The sequence below is a fragment of the Tenrec ecaudatus genome, chromosome 1 (genome assembly GCF_050624435.1).
Source record: "Tenrec ecaudatus isolate mTenEca1 chromosome 1, mTenEca1.hap1, whole genome shotgun sequence".
NCBI classification, from domain to species: domain Eukaryota; kingdom Metazoa; phylum Chordata; class Mammalia; order Afrosoricida; family Tenrecidae; genus Tenrec; species Tenrec ecaudatus.
Window position 1 is genome coordinate 246,504,568 of NC_134530.1, and position 19,007 is coordinate 246,523,574.

General features: G+C 47.5%; 1 protein-coding gene across 2 annotated transcripts in view; it reads right to left on the minus strand.

The window, feature by feature from the left end:
• Window positions 1–19,007, minus strand: part of TP53BP2 (tumor protein p53 binding protein 2) — an 83,553-nt gene that overhangs the window by 55,676 nt on the left and 8,870 nt on the right. The window contains exon 2 of one of the 2 annotated variants that reach the window (XM_075530646.1): window positions 334–411. The exons of the other annotated variant lie outside the window; for it this stretch is intronic. The gene's annotated coding sequence lies outside the window, so the exon portion shown is untranslated. The remainder of the gene's footprint in view (window positions 1–333; window positions 412–19,007) is intronic. 2 annotated transcript variants of the gene reach the window in all.

Genomic DNA, 19,007 nt, shown 5'->3' on the forward strand with positions numbered 1-19,007 from the left:
TACATCTTCACGAGAGCGGACTGCCTCCTCTCTCCTGCCATTGTGTGCAGGGAGGGAGAGAGGGAGAGAAACAGAGAAGGAAAACCCACAGCCGACTCCCCAAGGGCTCAGCTGAACCAACAGGGGACACCAAGGAACAAGAGCCAGGTTCAGGGAGAGGACAGGCTCACGGTGGGTTTGCTGAGATTGGAAGGGCAGGGGAGACAGGTAAGTGGAAATAGTCAGCAGGCAGTTGGGTATCAAGATCTGAAGCTCATTTGTCAAGGATTTACCCAAATGCCCATTGCCCGCCGGGCAGTGGGAACAGGATAGTGAAAAAAGCAATACCCTTACCTATACTCATGTGTTTATAATCCAGCAGGGCGACAATAAAGTGACATCCCACAGCATGAGATCAGACAGGAGTACATGCTACAATGGAAAATAAAGCAGCTGTCACGGCAGGCATTTTCCAGGGTGTTAAAGTGACTGGCATGACTTTAACAGTTCTTGTTCTACAGGAGCCGCCTTGGTGGCGTAGTGGTTACACGTTGGGCTGTGATGCACAAAGTCAGCAGTTCAAAACCCCCAACCAGCCAGAGCCGTCTACTCACTGTAAACATTTACAGTCTTGGAACCTCACAGGGGCACTTCTTACCCTGTCCTGCTGGGTCGCTATGAGTCGGCATCGACTTGGTGGCAGCCAGTTTGGTTTTGCTCCATCTCCCAAGAATTCCCTGTACCCCTCACCGCCTACATCTGCTTTCTCTGACTTAACGGAAGTTACAAAGCATTAAATGCAGAATTAGTATGAGAAAATTAAACTGCCACACATTTGTGCTAGTTAGCCTCGGGCAGCCCTCCCCACTCCGGAGCAATCATTTTATTCCGCTCCTGATGACTTGCTCTCCCCCAGGCTCTCGCCCAGTCCAGTTCCCCTCCTTTCTGCCCCACCCCCTGCTGAACCACAGGCTGTCCCTGTCAGACCTCGGACTGTCAGACAGTGCCGCTGTCGCAAAGATCACCTGTACTGACTCACCCCACAGAGACTTACTGCGTACTTCCTGATGAGCTCACATCTGAGGAGAGACGCACGTTTTACCGAGCAAATCTACCAACTGCAGGTCGGAATAAAGGTGGGCTTGATATCAAGAAAGAGGGTGGGAAGACGAGTAAAGGCAGGTAATTGAGATGGAAAATGGACAGAGAAAGTTACTGAGCAATGGTCTCAATAAAATGCAGGCAGGAACTCAGCAAAGGGCTGGGAGAAGAATGCTCTAGGCAGAAAGAATGGCAAACAACTTTGTCACACCTGCAGAAAGACAAAGGTCAGTAGAGAGGGACAAAGAGGGAAGGATTGCGACTCACTCAAAGAGGGTCTCAAACAGGCACAGCCAGATCACCTGGGTAAACAACTGTTCAACACAGATTGCTGGTCCCCACCCTCGACGCTCAGATCCAGGTCTGGGGCAAGGCCAAAGACCTTGCATTTCTAACACACAAGCTCCAAGGAGTCCTGATTGGGTAGTGGATTAGACATGGGGCTCCTAACCACAAGGTCAGCAGTTTGAAACCACCAGCTGCTCCTTGGGAGAAAGATGACGTGCACTACCCCTGTAAAGAGTAACCATCTCAAAACCCCATAGGGACAGTTCTACCCCTCCTATACAGTCACGATGAGCTGGAACTGACTCAGTGGCAGTGGCAAGGGTTTATCTGAAGAACAAGCATAAAGATGATGCTGATACAAAGGATCAGCAAACCACACGCTGTTTAAGGCTCAAGGTTCCAAAGCCTTAGAAACTGAGATCCTAACCTAAGAGATAAAAGTTCCCACTCGTCTCATGTGCACGTGAAGGCTGCACCCTGCATACAAGGGCTGAAGAAGAATGGACGCACTGAAGTTTGTGTTGCCCAGCAGCTCTAGTGGTGGTGCCCACTAAGCAGCCAACTGCTATCTGCACGGGCTGTGGGTCACACACAGCAGGCAATCAGCAGAGGAACGACGAGGCTATCTACTCCCGTAAAGATGTATAGCTTCAGAGACCCTCTGAAAGGGCCTTATGACTCAGAATTAACTCACTGGTACTGGGTTTTGCCTTTTGGTTGGTCTGTTGTTCTGTCTTGGAACAAGTACAGCCAGATGCTCCTCAGAAGCAAAGACGGTGAGACTTCGCGGAACACGTTCAGGAGAGGCTGCTCCTTGGAAAAGAGCACCAGGCTTGGTCGAGGACCAGCAAAACGAGGAAGACCCTGAATGACATGGACTGACACAAAGGCGGCCACCATGTGCTCAAATATCACCATAGTGAGGATGGCCCGGGATGGGGCAGCGTGTCGTTCTGTCGCACACAGGGCCCCCAGGAGTCAGAAGCAACTGGGTGGCCGTCACAGCAGCAGCTCTCAGGAGGAGGACATGTTTGGGAAAGCAGAGGGTCAGTGAAAAAGAGGACCACTCTCAATGGCATGGTCTGCCATCATGGCTACAAGCACAAGCTCCAACAGAGCAATGACTATGACGACGGAGTGGGGCTGAGCAGTGTTTCATTCGGAGCTCTCTCGATCTGGGTGGCACCTCACAAAACTGTGTAACCATGTGGAGCAATAACGAAGGGCATAGGTGTTTCTTTTCATCGTGATGAAAATGCTTGGAAATTAGGTGACTGATGTACAACTTAAGCATACTAAAAACCATTAACACAATATTTTATCAGGGTCAATTTTATGGCATGTGAATTGTACCTCAATTTTTTTTAAGTCTCCTACCTGCTTACTGTGTGAGAGATATAAAGACCTCCTTAGACAAATTCAGCAATGGAAAAAAAGCTAGAACAATTACATAACTCCTCCAGGACATGGCGGTGCACACAGGGACGACAGTGCACACAGGGACAACAGTGCCTGCATGGGTGGCAGTGCCTGCAGGATGGCAATGCCTGCAGCATGGCGGTGCACACAGGGACGACAGTGCACACAGGGATGGCAGTGCCTGCAGGGACGATGAGACCGAATCTACAGCACCTTTCTTTTGAAGGTGCATCTTTTCCTGGCACTTCCTTTTTTTTTTTTTTTAATGCCATATTGTCAAGAAAACAGCGGGGCCTTTGTTAGGTTCTTTCCCACGAAAACAAGCAAAATGGAGCTCCTAGAGTTAAATCCTCTGGGAAGCTATTGTGAGAAACTTGATGATGCTCGCTGACTCAAGCTACAAAGGTCTTGCTGGGAATCTCTGCGATAAATGACTTTCATCCTAAGAATGCAGCATTGATCACGTCCAAATAACGCGTGACCCTTCCAGATGCACCCATATGTTACACGGTCAATCGACTGCTCAGCAGCTAAACATGTTCACATAGAACTTCTCGACTCTCCCCACCGCCACTGCTCGATTCCCACTCAGAGCAACCCTGGGTGAGGCTGCCAACGCCGGGACGCTCAAGGGAGCCGAGAGCATCAGCTTTCTCTAGCACAGCAGCTGGTGGATTTGAACTGTACACCTTAACCCAACAGGGACCTAGCAAGGTGAGGAGATTCATCTCTAAGTGACAGAGTAATGACTCTGAAGACAGAACCCTGGTGTCGCTGCGCTAACCCCGAAGGTCCGCAGTTCAAAGCCACTAGTCACCCCCTAAAGAAATAACTGAAACAAAAGCTCTACGTGCCTGGAGATCTTTTTCACCAAGTGAGAACGACACACAGCAAAGATTACCCAGCAACGTGGAAACGCTACATTTTCTGCAAGGACTTGGACCCAGCTAGCTACCAAGGACTACAAGCACTGAGAACATGAAAACTGTTAAGATAAAGTTATACAACCAGGTTACAGTAGTTGCAAGTTCTAACTATTTAAAATTAGGTGCATACAACAGACTTGTATGGGCTACCCACAAATGAAATCTGTGGAGGGACATCAGATATTGATTGCCATTTCAAATCTTTCGATACTTCATTAACATATTTTCAAGATAAATTCTAATCTAGAAGTTCTCTTAATACCATATCCACTGTAATAAAAGAAATGTGAAAAAGATGGAGTCGATGGTAGAAGTGATTGTACAACTCTTTCTAATATGACTGACCTATGGAAGTATATGTGAACTATACTGTCAACAAAGCTATTATGACTAATAAAGAATGTGATAAACATTCCATTGAATATGGTAAATGAGGGCTTACGTCAGACACTCCACAGCGTCCTTCTTCAACACTGAGTGGCTGAGAAGCGAAGGGAGACAGAAAGAGAAGACAATCCTGAGCATCCAGACTGGAGAAAGTAGACTGGGCAGTGGGTAGGGAGAACTGGAGTTGGCGCTGGAGCAGTGGGGCCTGAAGATAAAGGCAGCGGCAATCCTGGGTACGGCGCAGAGTCAACCTCTTGGGATTCCAAAGAGATCATAAAGAGTAGCAAGGTTGGCACACTGAGAGTGACATAAGGTCCCAATTGCTGGCTGCAACCAATGGGAAGAGCCCAGGCACCCTCACCCAGTGCCCAGAGCCTTGTGCTCCCCCGACGTCCCCTGATCAGTCGTGCCAGAGGCTCCCCACCCCCAATCCCTGCAGCCCTAATCTCCAAGAACCAAGATACGAGCATCTCCTTACACACATCCTCCCCAGCTCCAAGCACCAGTCCTCACACCTGATGACCCCAGAGAGGGAGCAGGCCACTTGGGCATGCTGCCCCCCACTCCAACCAATGACACAGCTGAACAATGGTGCCATCCTGTAGGTGCGCCACCATTCTCACCCACCCAGCCACCACCCACCACACTGCCTGTGCCAAAGGTAGCTCAAGCACAACTGTGCATGCACCTCCTCCACACCACTCATCCCCAGCCCTCCATCAAGGGGGATAGGGAACCTGTCCCCCCCCACACACACCAACTAGCCAGCCACACCTGTCACCCTACCTACTCAGCTAGTGCCACTGCCAGCACCTGAGCCACTGGACCAATGACAACGGCCAACATCCACCCAGCCTGTTGAGCAGAGACACGCGCTCACACACACCCAGAGACAGGTGGCGAGGCTCCTGTGTGGCCAGGCCAAGCGACCAGAATAGCACACCGTGCTGCTGGCCCCGACACATCAGAGCAAAACACAAAGACCCAGCAGACATAGTTAAGAAATGTGAGGATAAGACGTCCCTTGTCACAGAAAGGAAATCAGGTTTTACAATACCTTTCCAACTTTTATTTTGAAAAACTCAAAACTCTTAAGTTTACCTACGAGAGTGAGAGTACGCAGGGGGTAGATGTTGTCCTTAAGGTAAAATGGGCAATGTGTCACATTCGTGGCCTGAGTCTGCCCCTTGCCTCGCGTCTAATCTTTATTCACAGGAAATGGACCACAGACATACCAGTCCACCGGCTCCTGTGTTGGATGTGCTACATCCGCAGGAAGAAAGAGACCCAGGCAGCTTCCGGAAGCCCGCAAAGCTGGCTACCTCACTTCCAAGAACCTGGAGCCACTGTTCTGAAACTACCAGGCAAAGGCATTCTTCCACTTCACCAAGCACACCCCTCTGGAAGCCATGCAGACACAGAGCACGCTGACTAAGAAATAGCAACACCAACCAAAGCTTCCGTCTCTATCTCCGAGACGCCACACAGCGCTGACCCCACGGCCGGCAACAACACCGGAAGGAGTGCAGGCAGGGGGCTGACCTGTCCCACCTTCAGCCCCCAGACTTGCACAGCTCAAGGACGGAGGACGCGAACCCGCAGGCGCGCTGGTGCACATGTTGCTCGAGAGCATGCGCCCATCCTGGGCTGGCTCCTCGTCCCCCTGGCTGAGGAGCCTCCCTCAGAAGCCACCGGGACACTTCACTTCAGAGACACTGCCTGGCCTCCCTGAACATCTGCTCCGACTGTATTCCTTATCAGAGGCTCACTTCCAAGCGGCCTCTCTCTCCTGGCATTTACTCTCTAGGCCTGGTCTAACAATCGCCTCGGTTTCCATGAGTTACACTGACCAGCGTTCTATGAAGCGTCAGATCAGAGTGTGCTCAGCTTTGGACTCAGGAGGGGTCGGGGCAATCTTGCCAGAAGACCCACATCTGGGTTCATCTGACACCAGTCCCCTTGCCATGCCACCCAAGTTCGACTTCAATGAGATTAAAGTCATGCACTTGAGGTGCACTGGAGGGAGAATCAGCGTCATGGCCACTCTGATCCCCAAGACCAGCCTCCAGGTCCATCTCCAAAAACAGGTTGGTGATAACATTGCCAAGGCAACCAGTGACTAGAGTGCCTGGAAGGATTAGGCCATTCAGAAGAGTCAGGCCCAGCCTTGACACGGTGTATTCGGTGTATTCGGCCTCCGCCCTGATCAGCAAAGCCCCACCAACCCCCCAGAGCTAGAAAGTGGCAGAAAAGCACCACTCTTGATGAGCCTGTCAGCACTGACCATCAGCTACACCCCTAATCTTCAGGCAGAGAAGCCTCTGGCTCTAGGCAAGAGCTCTTGGGGACTACCCTGTCTGTGGCCACAATGTTGACGGCCACCACGCTCGGGCATCAAGATGCATGCCCAGCTTGCTAGGAAGGAGGACGGAAGGAGCTATTTCAGTGCCAGGTCCTAGGACAATGGGGAATGGCAGTCCATGAGACTAAACAAACTTCTCCATGAAGTGCACTCCTCATCCTGGAGAACTTTCCACATCAGTCTGTCACTTTCTATCAGCCAACTGTGAGCAAGATCATACGCCGTCATTCAATGTTCTTTTTTAATTATGAATCCGTCCTTTGGTGACTGCAGTTAAGTCAGACTTTGGACGTCATCGACACAGAGTGTCAGTACCATCGGAACAGCACCATGTGTTTAAGAGCCCTGGGGTGCGGTCCTCGGTGTAGGGCTACTGCTCAAGGAAAGGCAGGTAGCTCAGCCCCGGCTGCACACGCCGCAGGGGAAAGGTGTGGTGGTCTGCTTCAGCCAAGACACCAAACAAACCTAGGACACCAGACTGGACAATTCGACTTTGTCCCAGACGCAACTCTGTGGGTTAGAATCAACTTGGCAGTAGCAGTTTTGGGGAATGTTTATGAGGAGCTACATAGTTCTTGACTTCTGTAAGATAATATTCAGTAAAAACATTTTTTTTCTGAGACTCCCACTGCATTAAAATGTATCTGTGTCACTAATTCTTTAAATACCATCAACCCTAGATATAAATGTGCATTTATGACATTAGATAGTATGGACAAATAAGTTCTTACTTTTCAGAAAGTAATTGGAATCTAAAGACCGACAGTGCAAACCTTTTCAGATACCTTGCTGGTGCCAGTCTCCTACCTATTCTTTAAGTTTTAGGGAGGGTGGGGGAGGAAAGGTAACAAAAATGATTACCATGGCTGATATCAAGGGCTGAAGTAGAAAGAAAATATTTTGAAAATGATGGCAACATATATACAAATGTACTTGACGCAATGGATGGATGGATGGATGGATGGATGGATGGATGGATGGATGGATGGATGGATGGATGGTGATGAGTTGTAAGAGCCCTCAATAAAATGATTTTTTTTAAGAAAGTGGTTACTTGAAGGGAAAAAAAATCTGTAAGATACTGAAAATTCGTACTCTATCAGAAACAAACCTGCTGGACCTAGATGTCTGAATGCCGTTAAGAATGTTCGCCCTTACACAGCGACTCACAGGAATGACAGTGAAGCAACGTCAGTCACCCTAAGAGACTCCTTCCCAACCAGAATTCCTTGTCGACTTCCACACCTTCACTCAGTACTTATGGACCGCCTGGTAGGCAAGCAGAGCTGAGGGGCTAGGAATGTAGTGGTAGCAAAGACTCTACTCTTTGGGGCACAGAGGAGAGACTTAGAAGAAACAGCTGCGTTGTGTACAGTAATGAGACAGCGTGAGGGGGAGGGGGTAACAAGGTGGCCCTCGTCATGGTTGGGGAAGGCAATGCTACGGAAGGAAGGAAGGAAGGAAGGAAGGAAGGAAGGAAGGAAGGAAGGAAGGAAGGAAGGAAGGAAGGAAGGAAGGAAGGAAAGAAGGAAGGAGGCATTTGAGCTGAGGGGGAAGAGCATCCCAGGTACAGGCCTTAGCACTGGAGAGAGTAGCTTGATCTGACCCATTCCCAGAAAAAGGCCAGTATATCTGGAGCCCAGACACATGTGAACAAGAGCAGAGGGGGCTACTTTGTGCAAAGCCCCAGAAGTCCAGGAGTGTAGGCTTTGTTGTAAGCAAAAAGGCACTAGGGCAGTTGTTCTCAAAATGTAGTCTCCACACCAACAGCATCATAATCACCATACATGAAACCAAAGTCCTGCCCCCGGCTCTCCTGTATCAGAAATCTCCGGGGTGGTACCTAGCAATCACATTAAAGTACGAGAACCACTGCATTAGAGGGCTGTACACAGGAAGTAATGTGAACATAAGCTTCTGAGTAATCTGTTGTAAATGATATACAGCATTGGTTGTTTCACTCACAACATAATCATGTAGGTGAGGTCCAATTAAAAAGCACTGCTATAAAATCGTAGAAGCTTTTCTTAACAAAACTATCAAAACGTGAAGGTAGGTCTGCATCCCTCTGAAGAGGGTGTTTCAAACTCTCTACAGCTTCCCCGAAGAACTTTACACTAGGTCAAAACAACAATATTTGCATTCAGGTCTCTCTTTGAAATGTCCTGAAGGGGCAAGATCAAAGCAGCAGGATAAATGACTTAAGATTTAGAAACAGAATTCTCATAGGACAGCACGAGGCTACCATTGAAGAATGAGCAGTTGCATTGTCATGTGGGGGAAAAAAAACCTCCCGGGTGCAATTTTCTGAGTCTGTTTATCATCAGTAAAAATATGAAGCCCTTATCAGCAAGCTAAGTGTCTTAGGCTGGAGGCTCTACCTGGCTCAAATAGCTGCAGGACTGGTGAGCCCAAGATCTGTGAGAAGATTGCAGGTGGCTACAGAGGTGAATGTACCCAAGGTCAACAGGTCAGGCTTGTGAGTGCAAAGGCAGATGAATCTAAAGTGCCAGGCCACTGATGACTCCCAGGGTCAGTAGGCAATATGGCAGGCCAGTTGGCTCAAGTCCAAAGAACCCAAAGTTGATGAGCCAGATGCAGGTTCCAGACTCATTCAGCAAAAAGCAAACTTTTCCAGTGTCCAATTACATTGGAAGTAGGTCAGAGCCCTGAGGAAACATCCTTTCAATTGACTGCATCAGGGTTGTGGTCTAAGTAAGCGTGTTGGAATCCCACCCTAATCTTCTTAACAACGGACTGGCTGCTCATAGCAGATCCCCTTATGGGTGGCTGCACTGTGTTAGGTCACATCACGGCGGGTTACCAGGTCGTACCTGCCAAACCACTAAGAACCCTGGCCCGGCCCAGCCAGGTAGACACAAAACTTTGTCACAATGGGGTTCTATTTATAGCCTTGTGTTTCTTGTGCTTTGGATGTCATATCTAAGAATTCATTGTTGAGAACGAAGCCCTAAAGCATTACCCTTACGTGTTCTTCTAAGAGTGTAAAGGTTTCAATTCTTCCACTTAGCTTTTTAATACATTTTGCACTCGTTACTTATGTGAAGTGCAGAATGAGCCCACGTTCATCCTTCTGCAGGTGGAGATCTAGGTGCCCCTGACGCCATTTATAAATAAGATGCTTATTTAAAAAAAAAAAAAAAACAGTTGACTATAGACATAGAGGTTTATTCCTAGACTTTCCATTGCTCTATATGGTTATCATTGTACTAGTACCAAATTGCAGAAACAATATTTACTTGTCATCACAGAGTTTTAAAGAGCTACATAGAAATTTAATTTAGACTTGCGAGAAAGTTTTCTTTTGTCCCTATAGTTCTTTAAAACTAAGTGAGAGCCATGAGGCTTCTCGAGGGAGCCGACACATTTTAAAGTATGCATACTAGCACACTATACTGCCCTGGAAGCTTCTGCTACTTCCACCCTAGGAGGGGGTGTGGGGGGGGCTGATAGTCAGCATGATCTTCATTTTACTAATACAAAATAATCAGTGAGCTAAGAAATTCAAGTCAGAGCCGACTTTACTTCTAGGAATTGTTTCAAGATCTGAATGATAATACTACCTAGTTTATAATATGTGGGGACTGGGGGCAGGGGTGTCATTTGTTAATATCCTGAAAAGAAGGGCGGTCTGGGTCAACGCTTTTATTTTAAGTGTAGAGACACTCTTCTCTAGCAGATTTGGCTCACTGCTTTCAGGAGCCAAGGACATGTGTGCTACCCACCCCTCCCATGATGGTTTGATCACCACATCTTGTGGGCTCCCTCTCCCAGCCCCTGCTGCTCCCGTCCTCCTTTACTTCTCTCTGACCTGAACTGTTACAGCGACCCACTTACGTATCTTTATCATTCCCCGCACCATCACACCAGTCAATCTATTGCTTCAATCGTGGTCTTTCTCAAAAGATTTCTGTCAGAACATATATTTCAAACTCATTAGTCAGACAGTGGATCTCAGTCTTTTGTGTCAACGTTAAATTTTTGTGGTACAGTGAATTACTTACTTGATGCTTGTAACCACGGTCCCCCCATTTTGTGATGGATTGTAAATCTCAGCCTCTCTGTCTATGGATAGGGTCCCATTTTGGAATGAGTTGTCCACTGGTAAGTCGGGATCAGGGTGGGATATGTCTTGTGTCACTGCCTTACTAGAAGGTACGGGTCTGGCACAAGTCTCCCTGGTTGGCCTCCATGGGGGTATAATCTGCAGCTAAATTTATGGATGTTCTGGCACAGTTCACACTCTTGCTTGGGATTCTGCACCTGGCTCGTCTTCATCTGACCTCCAGTTCTTAGAACCTGAGCCAGCAGCCTATCGTCTGACCTAATTTGCTGGCTTCTGCAGCCTTGTGAACCAGCATGTGACCTGATAAGTTGGGTTAATTAGCTCCTGCACACACACGGAGTGAGAATATGCCACACTGACAGCTGGCCCATAGAGCTTGCCATCTTAAAGAACCCCATGAGCCATTTCTCCTTGATGTTTTTGAGTTTTGTGAGACGTTGCAGTAGATTACAGAACCCTGAGAGGGAGCCCTGGTGCTACCATGGTTACTAGCTGGGCTGCTAACTCGTCAGCAGTTCGACACCACCAGCCACTTAGAAAGAGAAAGATGAGACTCTCTACTCCCCTAGTGTTACAGTCTTGCAAACCCACAGGGGCAGTGCTGCCCTGTGATGTAATGTCTCTCAATCAGAATGGACTCCCCACGGTGAGAAAGGTGGGGCAGTTTTGCAGGGAGGAAGAGGAGCTGAAGGCTCAAATGATGGAGTGGGACAGCAGGTTGGAAAAGTCGGACACATGGACCATCTCTAGCCTCTGCCTCACAGAGGTCAGCCTTGTGCTGATTCTTCTGAAAATGCATACTCTTCCAGTCTTAAGAATGTGTAGGCCCACTGTGGAAGCCATCAAAAGACTCAGACTACCAAACATGGGCACCCGAACACGGTACCCACTGTGCATCACTGCACTGTGGGCAGCAGCACAGGCCCATGTGGAAAGACCGCCCAGGCACCCGTTTCCTTTGGCACTGTGCTGCTGCTCGGGAGGATCTTTTTACTGCATTTACTCCCTCACTTGGACATGCTCCTAAGCGAATCTGGATTAGGTCAATCTGTGGAGCTTGATTAGTACACCCTTGCTGTACACTGCCTGCTGGCCATGGCCTGCTCTGCTCCCGGTGATTCTGTCATAACAGTGTGTGTGTAAAATCATTTTTGTACAGTGGAAGTTTTGCAACACACCTGTGATTTGTGGGGTGAGAACTGGCTCCCCTTCTCACACTGCGGCCCTTTCAGTGCTGTGGTTAACACCTAGCACGCCAGGTTTCCAAGCCTCTGTTTACACACATTACTCAGCCTAAATGATTCTTCCTGCTTGTCCCATCAGCCCGCAGTTTTTCAGTTCAGCTGGACCCTCTTCCTGCTTGCTCTGCACCTTACACGTACCGCCTGATTCAGGAAGCTCTCACACCGCACTCTGGTCATCTGCATTGCTCTGCAAGCTCTTTGGGGTGTGGATCATGCCATGGCATCTCAGTGAGTCCGGCTCTTCACATTGTTTGACACGGGGTAGGCACTAACAAATAGTGCTTATGTGAGCGAATGAATACCCTTATGCTTTGGTTTCTTTAATAAGGCTACTTTTTGTCAATTTAAAATCATGCCCATTGTTGACCCATGGATTATCTTAAAGATTTCCATGAGGGCAAAAGCTCTTGACAATGGAGTACCACTTCATAGCAAAATGGAAAATGAGAAGCAGTGGATTCACTGTACCCATAGTCTCATGGATGGGCCTTAAAAAAAATAATCATCGCAAACAACAGCAAAACACAGAATAAAATACATGGCAGTAGCTTTACATAAAACCAGAAACATGCACCAAAACAATGATGTTGTTGAGAAGAAACCAAGCTGGGAGAGGGGATGAGAGAGGACTTTACTAGTTAGATATACAATTCACGGGACAAAAAGGAATTAAAATATAATGGAGCTTTTCCATGAACTTTCTGAAGATCCCGCGTGCGTGTGTGTGTGTGTGTGTGTGTGCTTGTCTTTAACATTTTATTTATCAACCTACGACAGGTAATGCAAGCAGAACCCCTTCAGGTGCACTGCCTTGTGGGTTACACAGTGATATCTGGGTTGTCAAACAGCTCAAAGTTCAAACTTCTCACTACTCGGACAGCAAAGTTCAAAAAAATAACACAATAAAATGTGCACAGTGTTCCTAACTTGCTTGATAGTTAAACCAAAAACCCGACTTGAAAATACCTGAGACGAGTGAGTCACAAGAGGAATCTCACTTTGCACACAAAGGAGGGGACTCCTGGGGCCGTCAGGCTAAGCCCTGCTCTCCTCGGAGGACAACACAACACAGCACAGCAGTGCCTGCGTGAACACTGGGCGCTGTGCCTTTCTGTGTGCTTCATTTGCATAAAGCATCACAACTGCGGCTCCACAGGAAGCTAGGGACTACAGCGGTGAAGCCAAGAGGGAAGGGTGACAAGTCTGCAAACCACGAACATTACCAACATTTGAGAGAGAGAAACGTGACTAAGCAGCTACGCAGCGGCCATCACGGAGGGTGAGAAGTGCCGGCTGGCTTGGGGCAATCAGAAACAACTCAACGGTGATAGTGTATCCAACACCCTGATCTGCAGGAAGACTGAAATCCCCCACCGGGATTTAAAGTCCTACATAATGAATTTGTAGGTGTAATTTTGGGACCTCAGAACTAATTACTTGGCTTTCCATTACTTTTTTTCCAACTGTTTTATTTGCCCATCATATACATATAATACAATTCAATCGTTCAATCGTGCCAAGGAGAACTGCTCAATCAGTGTTACCACATCAACGGTTAGATCATCTTTAAAGTGAGTTGGGCAATCACGATCCGTTCCGTGCCCCCTCCCCACTCCTGTGTTCATTATTTACTCCCCTCCCTGTCCCCCGGTGCATTCCCCCATGTTTTCTTAAGGGAAAGGAGGTTCCGTTTGACAACTGAGGTGTCACTGTACTTGAAAACTGAGACCTACCTAAAGTAAACCTCAGGCAATGGTGAACAAGAACGAAAACATCTAAAGTTACCCCCAAGTAAGCCAACATGTTTCGTCATCTGACAGTCTTTGAGAAAGCTCTCTGAAGTTATACCAAGAATGTGAACATAAACATGCCTGAGGCCTCCTGGGGTGAACATACTTTTTGCTGGTCGTTCAAGTCTACCAACTTCCCCATCACTTCAGATCTGCGCTGCACAGGATACTAAGCTGGCCCTTTGTGGTGGGCTAGGGTACCGAGAGAGGGAGCACAATATACCGGGATATGTGGAAACTGTGGAAGGCAGTATTGAAGGAACAAACCCTCTACCCAGAAGGAATGTATCGATCCCTCTGTGCTCAACCCCTGCCCTACAGTTTGGCAGCTTGAGCCACTCAGTGGCACCTGATAAGAAAAGGTCTGACCACCTGCCTCCCTTCAGATCACTACCACCAAACCCTGGGGAGCACGTTTGCACCGCGGCACGCAAGTCTTCGTGTGCTGGGATTGGTTCCATGGGGATCTGACAGGGACCACAGCAACAGACAGCTGCAATGCAAGCCTGCAAGTCATTGTCAGGCACAGAGAATGTGGTGGGAGGCAGGAGGTAAAGGTGGGCTGAAACCTGCAAAGGTTTTAAGGTCTTTGAATTATTCTAGAGGAGGATGACATTAACACCAAGGTACAGGATGGTGAGAGCCAGTGGGCTACTTCAAGGGGAGGGGTGTGGGTTTTTAGATTCCTAAGTTGGTGATTTGAGGCTCAATCAAACCGTGGGAAGGATAATTTAAAATAAATTAAATCCTAATATTTTAATTGAATAATTTTATTGGAGGTTCTCACCGCGTATCACAATCCATACATTCATCCATTGTGTCAAGCACATTTGCACGTATCTTACCATCATTTTCAAAGCATTTTCCCTCTACTTGAACCCTTGTCATAAATTATAGATTATTATTATTTTCATATCTTTTTAAAAAATCATTTTATTGGGGACTCATACAACTCTTATCACAATCCACACATACATCAATTGTATAAAGCACATTTGTACATTCATTACCCTCATCATTCTCAAAATATTTTCATATCTTACGTCATCCTCTGTCTCCCTTCACGCACCTTTCTGCTGTTTGTCCCCCTGGGAAGGGGTTATATGTCGATCCTTGTGATCGATTCCCCCTTTCTCCTCCCACCTTCCCCTTCCCCTCCTGGTATCTCTAGTCTCATTATTGGTCCTGAGGGGTTATCTGTCCTGGATTCCTTGTGTTGCATCCTCTTGTCTGCAGCAGTGTGCATGTTCTGGTCTAGACAGATTTGTAAAGTAGAATTGAGGTTATGATAGTGGAGAGTAGGGAGCATTAATATATTTTTTATAATTGAATAAAAGCTCCCTAAAATTGAAAATCTACAAAGGAACTGTGGTATTGTGAAATTTTTATTTGGTTAGCTACTGGCATGACACTAGCTAGCGTACACAGTACAGATTAATGCAGGAATAAGTCAAGAACATTTGCTGGGACAGGGTTCTAGATCATAACCCCTGGGGCTCCCCCAAACAAAGTATGTTTAAATGTGTCTCTGTGATCAGCAGGTGGCTGCAGACGAATTCCCTAAGGAGTAACACTTGTCCTTGGCTCATTAGATGCTCGCTGTGCTGGGGCGGGGGGAACACACGACTATTTTGATGCCAGGGCGACTATCAAATTTTTAACAAAGCTCGCTCAAGTGGGCATCTTTCCAAATCACCGAGGCTTTGCAGCAAGTTTATGAGACTGCAGCCTGTCATTAAACAAGAGTTTTAGACGGCACGAGCATTTTTAGCAGCCGGGGAAAACCCAAGGATGAACCAAGAGAAGACAGACCATCAACTCTAACAAAAGAAACGGCTGACGTCCCGGGCCTGGTGGCAGAGAGTTACATTGATGCGAGTGTCACAGAAGTTGGGATCACACACAGGCCTGCATTTTCCACTTCAGGTGAGCATCTTGGCTTAGCAAGCTTTAGGCTCTTTGGATGCCAAATGCATTACAAGAGGATCAGCTAACACCAAGAGTTGATCTTTCCACCCGCCTTTGAAGCAAGAGTAAAGAGAATCAAGACAATTCGACGGAACACATTCTAACTAGAGACGAGTTCTGAGTTGAAAGGAGCCCTGGTGGCAAGGTCAGTAAGCGCTGGACTGCAACCTGCAGGGTGAGCGGTTCAAACCCACCTGCTGCTCCAGGGAAGAAAAGTGGGGACATTGGCTCCCACAAAGATGATTTCCAGCTTGGGAAACCCTGTAGTTCCTATGCGTCAGCAGTGAGCACAGCGGAGCACAGGAGCCCAGTTGGACGGCTAACTGCAAGGTGGGCAGTTCAACTCTAACAGCTCTGTCTTGAAGTTGAGACTGTTTGCTCTCATGAAGACTTACAGCTCTCAGAGGCTTTACAGAGGGTGACGTTGGGTCCGAATCAATTTGACAGCAGCGAGTTTGGTTTGGGTTTATTCAAAAAGCAAGGTCCAGTAAATCCAAATAGAGGCTTCTGAGAGGACCTGCTGGCCCATGAAATACAAAGCAGAGAAGTCGTCTCAGAACAGCGGTTCTCAACCTGTGGGTCATGGCCCTTTTTGGGGGTCGAATGACCCTTTCATATGGGGTTGCCCAATTTATAACAGTAGCAAAATTACACTGATGAAGTAGCAACGAAAATAATTTTATGGCTGGGGGGTCACTACAGCATGAGGAACTGTATGAAAGGTTGAGAACCACTGCCTCAGAAGGTCGTGGCAATCACCTGTGGGATTCCACAGGGGGCATCTTGGTAGCTTTTTCTCAAAGGGCAGAGGACAATCACAGGGGATTATTAAGAAGTTATTTTTATAAACTGAAAACTGCATCGGCGAGAAAAAAGCCAGGCAATTCATGCTGAGAATCCCCCACACACACGCACACACCCCACCCCTACTGCAAGTGTATCTGCCTGTTCCTCAGGAGTAGCAAGGGCAGTCCCATTGACAATTGTGCTGCAAAACCTTACCCACCCTCTAGGCTAAGCGTGCCCCTTTAGACTGCTTTTTGTTCCCCAAAACACAAGAGGGTTCCCCGACACTACTACAACTGTCATTTTGACATGGTATAAATCAAAGAGCACAGAATTCTTCAGAGAAGGGATAGGAGACAGAAAATATATAGCTCTTCGGAAGTGTAAAGATCTAGAGGGAAGATGTTGAAAAACAATACCTTCACATTTTGAAACTTTTGTTTAACAAAGTGTCCTGTGATCTAACATGTTTGCTTACGTGTCTGTGTGAGGGTGTATGCATGTGTAAACAGGGTTTAAAATGTTGGTGAACATGGAATTAAAAGATAATGCTATTTTCCCACTAATTTTTGAAAATTTTATACACACACACACACCTATAGCCTACATTAGAAAAGCAAACAACCCAATCCAAAAAAAGGGCAAAGGATTTAGGCAGACATTATATGAACCAACAGGCATAAGAGATGTTCCATGTCACTAGCCACTAAACCCACGAACAGATCGTCATGCCAACGCAGAGCCACCCACCCTCTGGAGCCGACTAGAACTGCCCTAGGGTTTCCAAGGAGCAACCTGGCATATCTCTCTCCTGCAGTGGGTAGTGGGTTCAAAGCACCAACCTTGTGGTTAGCTGCCTAGCACTTAACCACAGTACCACCAGAACTCTTCACTAAGGAAGATGTGACTCCAAACCACAATGAAAGGCCACTTTCCAAAACTAAACGCATGCACTGCCATCAAGTTTCAACCTGCTGACTCTGCAGCTCACTGTCCAATGTGCAACCTAGGACAGCCCCGGGACTCCACCTGGCATCCACTCACGGGACCATGACTTACAGAAAACCCACACACCCAGAAAACATTTGTTAGCAAGAATCCAGAGAGAACCGGCACCCTCATCCATAACTGGCGAGAGCGTCAAAGTTGGCCTCTTCCTCAAAAAGTTAGATGCAGACTTACCATATGACCCAGCAATTCCACTCCTAGGTCTCTGCCCAGAAGAACCCAAAGTGGGCTACTGTACATCAGTGTTCATCGCAGAACTGCTGACAACAACCAGAATATGGAAACGGCCTAATGTCTACACACAGATGAAGAGTTAAAAAAAATATGGTCCATCCATTAATAATATTCGGCACAAAAAGGAAATTAAGTCTCGACACATGCTGTTAACATGAACCTTGAAAACAAGCGAGTGAAAGAAGTCAGTTGCAAAAGGACAAATAGTACACGATCCCAATTACATGGAACATACAAGATAGAAGCATGTATTGAGATCACAGTTCATGAGTGGTTACCAGGGGCAGGATGGGAGTTGGGGGAGCCTGCTGCTCAGGGGGCGCTGATCAGCTGTTGTTTGGGGTGATAAAAAATTGTTGGAAATAGTAATGGGTGCACAGCATGATAAGCCTACCAACGTCACCGAGTGCACACATGAAGAACATTAAAAGGGCAAATGAATGCTACCATATTTACCACGATCATTTTATTTTTCTAACACAGTCTTTCTCCTCAGTCACATAGGAAAGGAAGCTTGTGCTACGGCAGGACCACCCTCTAGTTCCATCTCGGTCCGACTTCGAATTCCAAGGTTAAGAGGAAAGGGGCTCTTCTCTCATCTTCTGAGCTGTAAGCTATGTTAAATTCACAATCAAATCATACTAGTAGCTGGGTTTCCAGAACTACAAAATAACCGTGCTGCTCAATTAGGCTGTCTGCTTCGGTAAAGACTGACAGCCTGGGAAACCCTGCAGCCGCTGCTGTGAGTCAGGATCGGCGCATTGGTGATGGGTTTGAATTTTTTATTCGACTAAGTGACTTTCTTACCTTTCCCAGTTTCTACTCAGGCATCCCTCCAATCCATTCTCCACACAGCACAAGGATCCTTTCTAATCAATCACTTTTACAACTATAAAACTCTCCACTGCCTTCCATATCCCTTCCCACTCCCTACACTATCCCTGGCTTGTGAACGCCAACTTATTTTACCTCATCTTTTGCCACTCTCCCTCCTGCGGGTCACTGACCTGCACTGGTTCTTCCAGGTCTTTGCCCCTCCCCCCCAAAATCAAACTCACTTCCATCCAATCAATTCCCACCCAGAGCGATCCATGCACACAGGCCAGGGGCAGAATTGCCCCCACCTTGGGGTTTCCGGTAGCGTCCAGCCTCATCTTTCTCCTTCACCCTAGTTGGTGTGTCCAAAGTGCCAGGTGGCCAGCAGGGCTCCTAGGAATCCCACCTATGTGAAATGTTCCACTGCACATCGGCAGAGGACCAGCTCCTCTGGTCGTGTAGGCCTCAGCTGAAAGGTAGCGCTCCTGACTATCCCATCTAAGCAGCCACCCCGGCCACTGCATCCTACTCTCTTTCCCACTCGGACCCGTCACTAGGCTGCGTGAAAAGCAAGCATCCTACGAACAGCCTTACTCTTATCTCCACGGCACT